Genomic DNA, 12,329 nt, shown 5'->3' with positions numbered 1-12,329 from the left:
AAATATTAGCCTCATTTTATAAACACTGAGATATCAGTGACATAAGTGTGCCTACAAGCTCTTGCATTTTAATACAGACAAAAGGAAATGGCAGCACTGAACTGAAAAGATGGCATCTGATCCTAGAACGTTAGGCATTGGATTAACCAAAGGAGTGCATACAGGTCTAGAAGACCTTGACTCTTTGTATTCAATGAATATTTGGTCTCCACTTACCACTGATGCATCTCCAAAACAGGCAAAACCCTGCTGAAAAGGCATGTGAAGAGAAGGGGATTAACTTGACTATTATGACATCAGCTCTATTCCACCCAGGCTAGTGGGTGACACAGGAGGGATGGTTGATGCCCTTGAAAAACTGGGGGTTGGCAGAATGGCTTCGTTCTCTCGTCAACTCTTCCACTGAACCAGATCCAGGCCCAGTCATGAAGAGCAAGGATGTGGACCAAGTGGCCAAGCTGTTGTTGGAAACGAGAAGATCACATTGAGGTTCAGCCTGCTTGGCACTGAAGGTCAGTCTTCAACTTGAAATTATGGACCTTGATAATTTGGGGAATATTGTTCTCTCTAAAAAAAAGAGATTTCTATTAGATTTTAGTGCTCCAAAGACCTTTTTGTTCTTCCTGAGAAAGTATATATTTCCTCTCTTCTGATAATAAGAGCAGTCTACCAGACTAGCTTCCTCTTTTCCTTGCTAGGAAGCTCTGTTCATAGAGTTAAGCTTTCAATTTACAAAACACAGCAACTACCTAGTAGGTTTTTATTTACATTCTTTCTCTTAGTTGATGCTCTACTTTTATAGTTTATCTTTTGAATATTCCATATACATATATATATATATATAGTTTGTGTATAGAACTATTACAGTTTAAATTTCTTTATGTCTATTCTAATGTAATTTTATTTTAAGTGTTAGTATTGTAAGCTGCCTCAAATCATTTGTAAGTTACACAGTGACTTAGAGTCACCTACCTCAAATTATTGGTAATTGTGAAGTGTTAGTTTTCAACTTGGATGGGAGAAAGAAACTTATGAAAGAAGTTAACAAGGTTTAGCATGAGGTTTTCTAAGGACAAACAACATACTGAAAGCATTTGCCCTGTGCGTACATGCCAGGGCTCTCCTTTGCCCACCTTCATTCTGTAGTATTTCAAAGAGAAGTCTGAGGTGGCTTCATCTGGGAAAGTAGCAGGCCAATTATTCAGTGTTGCGCAAGAAAATCAGAAAAGGAGAAATAATATCTGTCTCTCTCCATACCCCACTGGTATGACCCACCTCTTCCCACCTGAAATTTACACACGGAGGGCTGCATTCCTTCCGCTTTATGAGGTATGACCCTGGGTGTCCCGAGGCTGGTTGTGGAAGCTGGACAGAGTGACACTGTGAAACACACCAATCGAGGACAGAAGTGTCCTGCATTGCCCTGGAGCATTTTCCTCCCGTTTCCCCTCCATGATTTCTGTCTGCTGGGAGAATTGTTAGGTCACGGGCTCTGATTTCCTTCCTCTTACCAGGCCTGATAGGGACTCTAAGTGGGAGGAAGAGTCAACAGAAAGGTATTTTTCTCTTCCTTATTGAAGCGGGTGTGTTCTGGGCTTGTCTGCCTACAGGGTAGCAATGTGCTACAGGAGTTACCAGTAAATCAGTGGCCTGTACACATGCCAGCGAGCTGCTGTGGCTCAGCTATTTCGATTGTCTTTCCAAACAGAACAAGAAGTGATCAAGCCACGATTACCCCAGAGGAAGGGCTCCCGGGGGCTGTGATGTGAAGAGTGGAATCACAGGTAAGCCCCAATGCTGTGATTTGATTCCTTAGAACGTGTCTTAGCATCATCCTTACCACCTGTTAATCTGATTAGTTTTCAATAATTGAAACCCATATTTCAATATCCTGTTTCCTGAAGAAGGGTAACTAAAGGAATGGAGAGTGGAGAAAACAAGGAACAGATACAATCGAGTTCAGTTTCTTGGTAACTGTATAAATTGAGATGTTATGTGAGTCTCAGGCTCAAGGTTGTTGATTCAAAGCATAACCTTCTCTCTATCGATTTCAAGACAGTACCCCTTCTTCTTGGGGGGTGGTGTCTGGGAGGTGGATTGACTGAAATAAAGAAAGCTTCACCAAGGGTAATCGTACAAACACAGTCCATTGTGCCATCTAAGAAGATCAAGTTTATTTTCACTTTAGGATGAATTAGTTTAAGATTTGACCTAATTGGTATATTTCCAGGAAGTATTTCTCAATTTAACTTCTTTGGGCCCTGAAAAATCCACAAACTGATGTTTTTAATTACTTCCTAGTCTCTCTCCCTCAAATAAGTACAAAGTGACCCGTTATATTTTCTGACAAGCCTTGAAACGTAGTCATTTTTCTCTTCCTTTTTCTTCTTTTTCATGAAGAATCCATGTATGAAAGCCTGCTAGTCTATGTAATTCATCCATGCCAGAGACTAAATCATGGGAAGTTACCAAAGGAGGTATGGAAGGAAGGTCAGGCTGCAGAGGTGCGGGGAAATGATAACTTTGGCATTTCCATGGACAAATCCATTAAATCAAACCTGGTAATAACACACGGTAGACTGCAGATTACAGAGTCAAGGGAAGTAACAAAAAAAGATTAAAATACATTTTGTAATTTATCAGAGTACTAACACAAACCTTTTGCTATGTTTTTAATAAAACACCACTAATTACTCAAACATAACCCAAATTTAAAAGGATCGTATGTTATACGATCACATAGAGTACTTTGTTCAACCATCGGTGGTTTAATCACTAAGTTGTGTCTGACTCTTGCAACCCCATATTGTAGCCTGCCAGGCTCTTTTTCCCATGGGATCCTCCAAGCAAGAAAACTGGAGTGGGTTGCCATTACCAAGCGGCATAATCTTGAGCAAATTATTCAGCTTTTCTTGTTCTAGTTATTTAATGTGAAAATAGTAGCCATGAGCATAAAGTGTTAAAATTGGAGCATGAACATGTTGAGTCTAAGAGGCTTGACTTGCACAGACTCCTATTTAATGCATGACCACAAGTTGATGTAAATTTTTGCTGACATGCCTCATAGGTACATATATCTTGCTTCTCTACAAACACAGTGTATTCCTTTACTCTTTTTTAAAAACAGGGGCAGGGTTCTCATGAAAGGTTTATGTCTTGTTGTGCTGAGGGCGAGGGGGCTCGGTACTTTGGTATCTATGTGCCCTCTGATGTCATTCGTTCTGCAATTAAAGAGACAGACATATCCTCTTAGGAAAAGTAAATGAACACATTCATTCAAACTAGGGTGTCAGTGACTTTTTTGAGCACTTTCAGTTCAGTCAGTTCAGTTGCTCAGTCGTGTCCGACTCTTTGTGACCCCATGGACTGCAGCACGCCAGGCCTCCCTGTCCATCACCAACTCCCGGAGTTCAGCCAAACTCATGTCCATTGAGTTGGTGATGCCATCCAACCATCTCATCCTCTGTTGTCCCCTTCTCCTCCCACCTTCAATCTCTCCCAACATCAGGGTCTTTTCAAATGAGTCAGCCCTTCGCATCAGGTGGCCAAAGTATTGGAGTTTCAGCTTCAACATCAGTCCTTCCAATGAACATTCTCCCTTAGGATGGACTGGTTGGATCTCCTTGCAGTCCAAGGGACTCTCAAGAGTCTTCTCCAACACCACAGTTCAAAAGCATCAATTCTTCAGTGCTCAGCTTTCTTCACAGTCCAACTCTCACATCCATACATGACTACTGGAAAAACCATAGCCTTAACTAGATGGACCTATGTTGGCAAAGTAATGTCTCTGTTTTTTAATATGCTGTCTAACTTGATCATAACTTTTCTTCCAAGGAGTAAGCATCTTTTAATTTCATGGCTTCAGTAACCATCTGCAGTGATTTTGGAGCCCCCCTCAAAAATAAAGTCTGTCACTGTTTCCACTGTTTACCCTTCTATTTCCCATGAAGTGATGGGACCAGATGCCATGATCTTAGTTTTCTGAATGTTGAGCTTTAAGCCAACTTTTTCACTCTCCTCTTTCACTTTCATCAAAAGGCTCTTTAGTTCTTCTTTGCTTTCTGCTATAAGTATGGTGTCATCTGCATATCTGAGGTTATTGATATTTCTCCTGGCAATCTTGATTCCAGCTGGTGCTTCTTCCAGCCCAATGTTTCTCATGATGTACTCTGCATAGAAGTTAAATAAGCAGGGTGACAATATACAGACTTGACATACTCCTTTCCCTGTTTGGAACCAGTCTGTTGTTCCATGTCCAGTTCTAACTGTTGCTTCCTGACCCGCATACAGATTTCTCAAGAGGCAGGTCAGGTGTTCCCATCTGTTGAAGAATTTTCCACAGTTTGTGGTGATCCACACAGTCAAAGGCTTTGGCATAGTCAATAAAGAAGAAACAGATGTTTTTTCTGGAACTCTCTTGCTTTTTTGATAATCCAACAGATGTTGGCAATTTGACCTCTGGTTCCTCTGCCTTTTCTAAAATGAGCTTGAACATCTGGAAGTTCACAATTCACGTATTGCTGAAGCCTGGCTTTGAGAATTTTGAGCATTACTTTACTAGCGTGTGAGGTGAGCGCAATTGTGCGGTAGTTTGAGCATTCTTTGGCAATGTCTTTCTTAGGGATTAGAATGAAAACTGACCATTTCCAGTCCTGTGGCCACTGCTGAGTTTTCCAAGTTTGCTGACATATTGAGTGCAGCACTTTCACAGCATCATCTTTTAGGATTTGAAATAGCTCAACTGGAATTCCATCAGCTCCACTAGCTTTGTTTGTAGCGATGCTTCCTAAGGTCCAACTAACTTCGCATTCCAGGATGTCTGGCTCTAGGTGAGTGATCATATCATCCTGATTAGCTGGGTTGTGAAGATCTGTTTTGTATATAGTTCTTCTGTGTATTCTTGCCACCTCTTCTTAATATCTTCTGCTTCTGTTAGGTCCATACCATTTCTGTCCTTCATTGAGCCCATCTTTGCATGAAATGTTCCCTTGGTATCTCTAATTTTCTTGAAGAGACCTCAAGTCTATCCCATTATAATGTTTTCCTCTTTCTTTGCACTGATTACTGAGGAAGGCTTTCCGAGCACTTTGGTTTGGTGCAAGCATGAACTGGAAGAAGCAATAGGGTACCGGGTATGGAAGGATGTGAGCCATTGCTGGGGTGTGTCCCCAGGGTGAACAACTCAGAAAGTAGAGGAACGGCTTCTCCACAACAATGTCACTGAATTCACAGTTTTGCATAAGGCCACTCATGTGGGCTTCCTCAGTGGTAAAGAATCCACTTGCCAATGCAGGAGATGGGGGTTGGATCCGTGAGTTGGGAAGATCCCCTGGAGAAGAAAATGACAACCCATTCCATTATTTTTGCCTGTCCCATGGACAAAGGAACCTATAGTCCATGGAGTCACAAAAGTCCATGGGATCACAAAAGAATCGAATATGACTTAGTGACTAAACAAACGAGAACACCTTATGAAACCACAATCTACCCAATCTAAACATATGTCTTTGCAATTTTCAAAATATTGTTCTCTTTCAAATTATCGTTCTCTTTCTAAAGATTTTTGGCAGGGAATACCCATAGTTACATAGATTGTGTTTGAGCAGAGATGTGCTCACAGGATGTCAAGGCCTTCAAAGTTCTGGACTGGCTACATGGTCTTAATAGCTGTGAAAATAATCTAGGAACCTAGAAGGATGGTGCAAAAGATGTAAAGCATCACCCTCTCTCCCATGCCCAGCTGGTTCTAGTCTTGCTGAATTCCACCACTGCAGTACAGAAAACCAGAGGAAATGTGGGGAGGGGGGCCTCTTACAGCACCCCACTCCCCAGCAAGCCACAGAGAATCTCATAGAAGCTCCAGTTCAATGGCAGATGAAAACCTGGGCTCTGGCATATCAGGACAAATATCCATAAGAATTAACAAGTGTGAAATTGCCCTAGCATTTTCTAGAGTTATTGTAAATCTCCTGTGCACGGTCAGTTAAGTGAATAAAATCCAAAAAGGTGAACAGACATGAAAAAAATGCAAAATATAGTTAAATTTTGTTGATGAGGATGATCTAGTCCTCATAGTCTCTGGGTTCTCAGTGCAAATGTCAGTTTTTAATCTTCAGAGGCCCACAGACAGTGGAAATTGTTGTTTTGCTTTAAAGAAGGTCCTTTGGAACAAAGACTTTAAATAAAGTCTTGAAAATAATTTCTTTATCATTTGCCTCGTCCTCATAAGATAAAATTTAAAAAAAATCTGGTCATAAGGGTTCCTCTATTATTTAGGGATAAGCAGACATTTACTATAAAAATGTGGTATTAGGACTGGCTCACACCTGCAGCGTTTTGGGTAAAGAGACTTTGGATTAAGCAGATTATATTTTCCATGAAAACCTTTCAGACTTTTTGTTTGTACTTTAGCCCAGTTTTGCTTGATGACATTCCTGTGCTTAATTGCTTAAGAATATCAGGTTAATTCTTCCTAATAAGACACTTAACGATACAGTTCTTAGGCGTATAACATAACACTCTTCTATGCTGTTGACCAAGATGCCAATTAAGCAAGTAACTAGCAAAAGAAAAGACAAAGACAGCATAGAATTTTAAAAATATTCAGGTTAGAGTTTTATGATGACAGTATGTACCTTTAAAACGGATAAAGATTTTTCCAGGTGGTCTTAATAAAGAATGGTTCCGTCGAGAAATGTAGCTGGGATAGATAACTATTTGTTTGGAGGAAAAGGAAAGGAAAGCCCTTGTTGTTGTTTAGTCGCTAAGTCATGTCTGACTCTTTTGTGACCCCATGGATTGTAGCCCACCAGGCTCCTCTGTCCATGGGATTTCCCAGGCAAGAATCCTAGAGTGGGTCACCATTTCCTCCTCATGGGGATCTTCCTGACCCAGGAATTGTACCCTTGTCTTCCACTTGGCAGGTGGATTCTTTACCACTGAGCCACCTGGGAAGCCCCAAAGCCCTATTTTATACCAAAACCTAAAATAACTTCAGGAAGGTTGAAGATGTAAATGTGTATAACAAACAAACAAACGAACTTGCCTAAAGAAGTGTGAGAAGTAAATATAAGAGGATATTTTTTTTTACCATATTTGCATAGAAAAAATTTTTTAACATGACCCCAGGTTTAAAATCCATAATGGAAGAGATTGACAGATGTGATTCCATGAATGTTTTAAACTTTTGTGCTGAACAGGACAACATAAAAAGTTATGAGACCACAGACAAATGATGGGCAAATGTTTATAACATGAGTGACAAAGAGCTGATATCCATGCTATGATGAGCTCCTAAAAGCAGCTGTTAAGATAAAAGTGAACATTTCAATAGAAACACTTGATATAAAGACTTAAATAGTCAAACCAGAAAAATACATATAAATACATATAAATGGCCAATGAACATCTGAAAAAATGTTTTATTTTATTAATAATCAAAAGCCTAGAAATTAAAACAATTAGAGTAAAATTTGCCAATTAGTTTGGCAAGCATTATAATCGTGTTGGGGCCAGTGTGATGAAACAGGCATTTCTACACTGTACCAGGGACTATAACTGGGTACAAATGAGAAGGCTCATTTGGCCATGTCTATCAAAACTCAAAATAATCTGGAATGAAGGATGAACAAGAAAAAGGTTAATAGAAGGGACGTTTAAGACAGATTATAGGAGTCTAAATAACAAATTTACCATGATGATGTGTTTGCTTTTCATCTGTACATAATTTGAAGGCGTTTTAGTTTTGAATTGGCATGGTATTTGCAGGATAGGCAGAATGCCAGGCAACTGGTTTTATTTCTAGAAAAATCATTTGAGGAAATATAATTGTAAAATAGGCTTTTACTTACTAGGAAATTGTGATGAAAATACTGTTAATACGGTTAGGGAAACTTATAGAATGAGTATTTTTTGGTAGATTTGAAACAAGGTTTATCAATGTGAGCACTGAATGAGAAGTCAGATATTGTTTTACTCATTTAAAAACAGATCACACAAGAACAGTTTGTAAAAGCTTTAATCTGACCTTTCACCCTTGAAGACCCCACAAAGCCTGTTCTGTAGGTTCTTCCCAGTAGGCCTGATGAATTGTGTTTTCACTCTTGAAGAGTTAGGTTTCCTTGGATACAAAATGACATTCACATTTGTTAGGAACATAGCTTTGAAACATACATTCTTCTTTTTCTTGTACAAAGAGAGCTTAACTGAGCTACATGTGAAAACAGCACAGTCATCTCTAACAGCCATCTTCAAATTGGTCATCAGTGGTCTGACCAACATCATCTCAGTTGTTTGGGGTATGGTTAATCTTTAGTTCCAGGTCCATTTGTTTCCATTTCCTTGCAGCCAGTTACTGAAACTGTGGCAGCTCGTGTCCTGGGTACAGTCTGGTCATCATGTAGTTAACTTCTCCCACCCCGTGTTTTAATATCTATGAGACAGCTCACAGGATATGCCTCTGAATATTATCTATAGACCTTGAGAAAGAACTAAAGGTCTTTGCCTATGCTTAATGACTGTATTATTATTATTATTTAGTCTCCTTTGACTCTTTTTCTTTGTTTCAGCATTTCTCTCTTTTATGATTATTCTTTGACTAAAGTTTTCCACAGACAAAAGGCAGGCAGAGAACATGCAGGGCAAGGACCATAGGGTCCTGCTCCGTTTCACAGGGAGCTCAGCTCGGTGTTCTGTTTTGACCTAGATGAGTGGATGGGGGAGAAACGGAAATGGGTTTCAGGAGGGAGGGGATATATGTGTACATATGGCTGAGTCACTTCGTTGTACAGCAGAAATTAACACAACATTGTAAAGCAATTACACTCAAATTTTAGAAAAACCATGGCCCAAGCAATAAAATGAACCGGGCCCAGAGTCTAAGAGAAATATGAGGTTCTTTAGGGAGAGAAATTTAAGGAAATCAAAGATAGTCTTTTTATTTAGAATTTAGGTTTACTCTTCTCATTTTATACAAGTGTGAAGCCAAAATAATTCCCACTTAATCACCAAAATAATCAAAGACATACATATGAAAGCTTTTTGTAAATTAGAAAGAATTATCCTTACTTCTTCTTATGTAACTATCCCCTCCCTTGAGTGTTATTCAGGTACTTTTTTTCAAGTAAACAGTCCAAGAGGAAGCTCAAGTTTTCTGGGCTTTACTGATTGTCAGTAGGCAAAATCAAGCGGGAGAAGATGGCAAATAATGACCGGGGGATTCCAGGAGGGCTGGGTCCCCATTGCTAAGCTTAAGTCTTGGCTGCAAGAAAGAGCTTGGCACCTCCTCTGGAATGCCATTAATCATGTTTTAAGGGCTTGGTGGTAACTTGTGCGCTACTGAACCGTGAGTGACAGGAGAAAATCTTCAGTTACAGGGGGTTGGAATAGACCCAACCCTTGAGGCTGGCAGTCAGGCTTTTTACAGCAGAATAGAGCTAGACTCGTCTATGAGAAATAAACCAGAAGTATTGGGTGATGAGTTAAGAACAACAAGTCATTCTGTATCTCTTTGCCAATGCAGGCAATGTAGGAGACTCGGGTTCGATCCCAGTGTTTGGAACATGCCCTGGAGGAGGAAATGGCAACCCACTGCAGTAGTCTTGCCTGGAAAATTCCATGGACAGAGGAGCCTGGCGGGCTACAGTCCATAGGGTCGCATAGAGTCTGACAAGACTGAGCACTCTCGCAACTCTTTTAAGAGATAAATGAATTAAAAAAAAAAAAAAAAAAAACACCAGAATCCATATGAGGAGGGAGCAGACAGCTGAGCTATGATGACAGCATCAGCAACAGGAGAAATGCTCTCTAGTTGAATGGCAAAGGACACAGGGACTTGTAAAAAAAATATTTCTTAATTTTTGAAGGAACAAGGATCAGGGAAGAAATAGGGTCTTAAGCTGGACTCTGAAAGGAGATCCATTCAGTGAGCCATCGGAAATTTAAATAGGGACATTGGAGGAGAGAAACTCAAGCGATGCAGCAGCTGTTTTCAAAAGTAGATCTGATCATGGTTCTTGGAGTTTCCCCAAGGGGGTGGAGCTACGATGAGCAAACTCCCTGCCTAGGAAATTGGGGGGAGCGATTGGACAAATTAAAGCTTTGCAGATTGGTGAAGTGTCCCAAGGGAAAGGCCAGCTTAGCTAAGTAGGTTCTTTTATCTCTTCCAGCCTTGGGAGTTCTTAAAACACCCCACTGCTATTCTCATCCTAAGAACTTAATTATAAGTAGATTCTCAGCTCACCTTAAAAGATGTTCAGGAATGATAATAACTAGAGAAAATAGGACTGCTGCTACTGCTGCTGCTAAGTCACTTCAGTCGTGTCAGACTCTGTGTGACCCCATAGACAGCAGCCCACTAGGCTCCTCTGTCCCTGGGATTCTCCAGGCAAGATTACTGGAGTGGGTTGCCATTTCCTTCTCCAATGCATGAAAGTGAAGTCGCTCAGTCGTGCCTGACTCTTAGCGACCCCATGGACTGCAGCCTACCTAGAGTCCAGTAAAAAAAAAAAAAAATTAATCTCTCCAAGCTCAGATTCAGTTACTGATAGGCACTAATGTAAAGAATAACTACATAAATGGTATATACATAGAAACTGTGAAATGCGCATATAATAATGAAATCTGAATGAGAACAGTTCTGAGTGCATCTTATTTTCTTGCTTACTTTAGGGAAGAGGAAACTGAGTCCAGCAAGAGTTCTTTTTAGCTTGCACAAATTCTAGCAGAAAAAGGACAAAGTTGAGGTTAGGGTCTAATTCATCTAGGTTTTTTCCGACCAAGTTTATTAAATATTAACATACTAAAAACATGCTAATATATAAAATATGTGTTTAAATTGTACTGGGGAGACAACACAGACACTCACTGAAATTTTAAATATCTTTATAGTCCTTCCAGAAGTTAGTCTAGCTCAAAAAAAATGACCAAACCACCAAATATTTTTCCAAGTGTGATGCATTGGTTATCTTTTTTGTTTCCCGCCTATATTTCCACCTGGCTTCTCTACTGTATCTGCCTATTGAAAAACACGAAGACATTCTCAAAGGCAAATGGCTCAGGGATTCCTATACAAAGGCAGATCCCAATGAAAACATGACTGAAAACTCATAAAAAAAGAATAAAATGAAAACAAGGTTTGGCAAGTTCTCACCTGTTAACCAGTTCTATTTGAATCATAATTTTTTTCATATCCCAGTTAGAGATCTGCTCTTCCCGTGTGTGTGTGTGTGTGTGTGCACGTGCGTGCACAGGCGCATATGTGTGCATGCACATGAGTTCAAGGCAGAGAGGAGGATGACGATTCTACTGGGAATTCTTTTATTTATAGAGGGAGAAACACAATCCCATAAATACTGATGCCAGGAAAGCCGCCCGAGTTCAGTTCTGCCTAAGAATAGATTATTGCTAAAAATTCTGGAAACTGTAGGTGAGAGCAGTCCCAGTTCAGCACCACTGTTGATAAGGAGACAGCTGTTGACATAAATAAATGAAATCTGATCCATAAATATATAACTGGAAGACTGAGAAGACAATGGGCAGCTGTCTCCAGAAGCATAATAGCAAATGCTAATGATTGTTCTCCAAAAACTGAAGGACAAGGATTATCAGGAATGAATTCAGTTGAATGAATTCAAGGAAGTGAAGGGGGTCCCACTATGGCCAAGCCTTCGCATGGATGCCAGGGCCGACACAGCTGTAGGTCAGGTATCACTGACCCCCAGCGAGGTGTGATGTAAACAAACACATACACGCTGATGACAACAACAGCTCCTCATCTGTGGCAAGGACACGTGGATTCTGAGAACTTTTCTTTTTTTTTAAATAATCAAGACACTTCCAACTGAGAAGGAAGTGCTGAAAATACCATAGGGCTTGCCTCTAGTGAGGGCAAATTTAAGTAGGATTTAAGATTACGCCTCCTCAACACATGGAGAAGGAAATGGCAACCCACTCCAGTACTCTTGCCTGGGAAAATCCCACAGACAGAGGAGCTTGGTGGGCTATAGTCCATGGGATCGCAAAAGAGTCACACACGACTTAGCGACTAAACAACAACTCCTCAACACACACACACACACAATTAAACATCTTTAGAATCAGTTAACTCAGTTATTGTAAACAAGTATTTTTACTTCCTTGAAGCTTGAATCCCTCCATTGATACCGTGCTGGGCATCAGGAGTACCAGGAGTACCTTTTATTTGATTAGTTAATTTGACTCAGATTGAAGTCAAATTCTGAAATAATCCAACAAGTTACTATGGAAACTGGTGGTGAGATTGAAATGCTAGTTGTGCTAATATTAGCACCTATCAATCACTGAGGCTCACC

The 12,329-nt window shown here is 40.2% G+C and overlaps 1 protein-coding gene across 4 annotated transcripts in view; it reads left to right on the top strand.

Annotated features, from left to right (window-relative positions):
* Positions 1-1,636: 1,636 nt before the first annotated feature.
* Positions 1,637-12,329, top strand: part of ADGRF1 (adhesion G protein-coupled receptor F1) — a 44,650-nt gene continuing 33,957 nt past the window's right edge. For 3 of the 4 annotated variants that reach the window (XM_059880300.1, XM_059880299.1, XM_059880301.1), the window contains exon 1: positions 1,637-1,784. The gene's annotated coding sequence lies outside the window, so the exon portion shown is untranslated. The remainder of the gene's footprint in view (positions 1,785-12,329) is intronic. The other variant, NM_001192327.1, reaches the window with a different exon arrangement.

This window comes from Bos taurus, chromosome 23 (assembly GCF_002263795.3).
Source record: "Bos taurus isolate L1 Dominette 01449 registration number 42190680 breed Hereford chromosome 23, ARS-UCD2.0, whole genome shotgun sequence".
Classification (NCBI taxonomy): domain Eukaryota; kingdom Metazoa; phylum Chordata; class Mammalia; order Artiodactyla; family Bovidae; genus Bos; species Bos taurus.
This window is presented reverse-complemented; position numbering and strand designations above follow the sequence as displayed.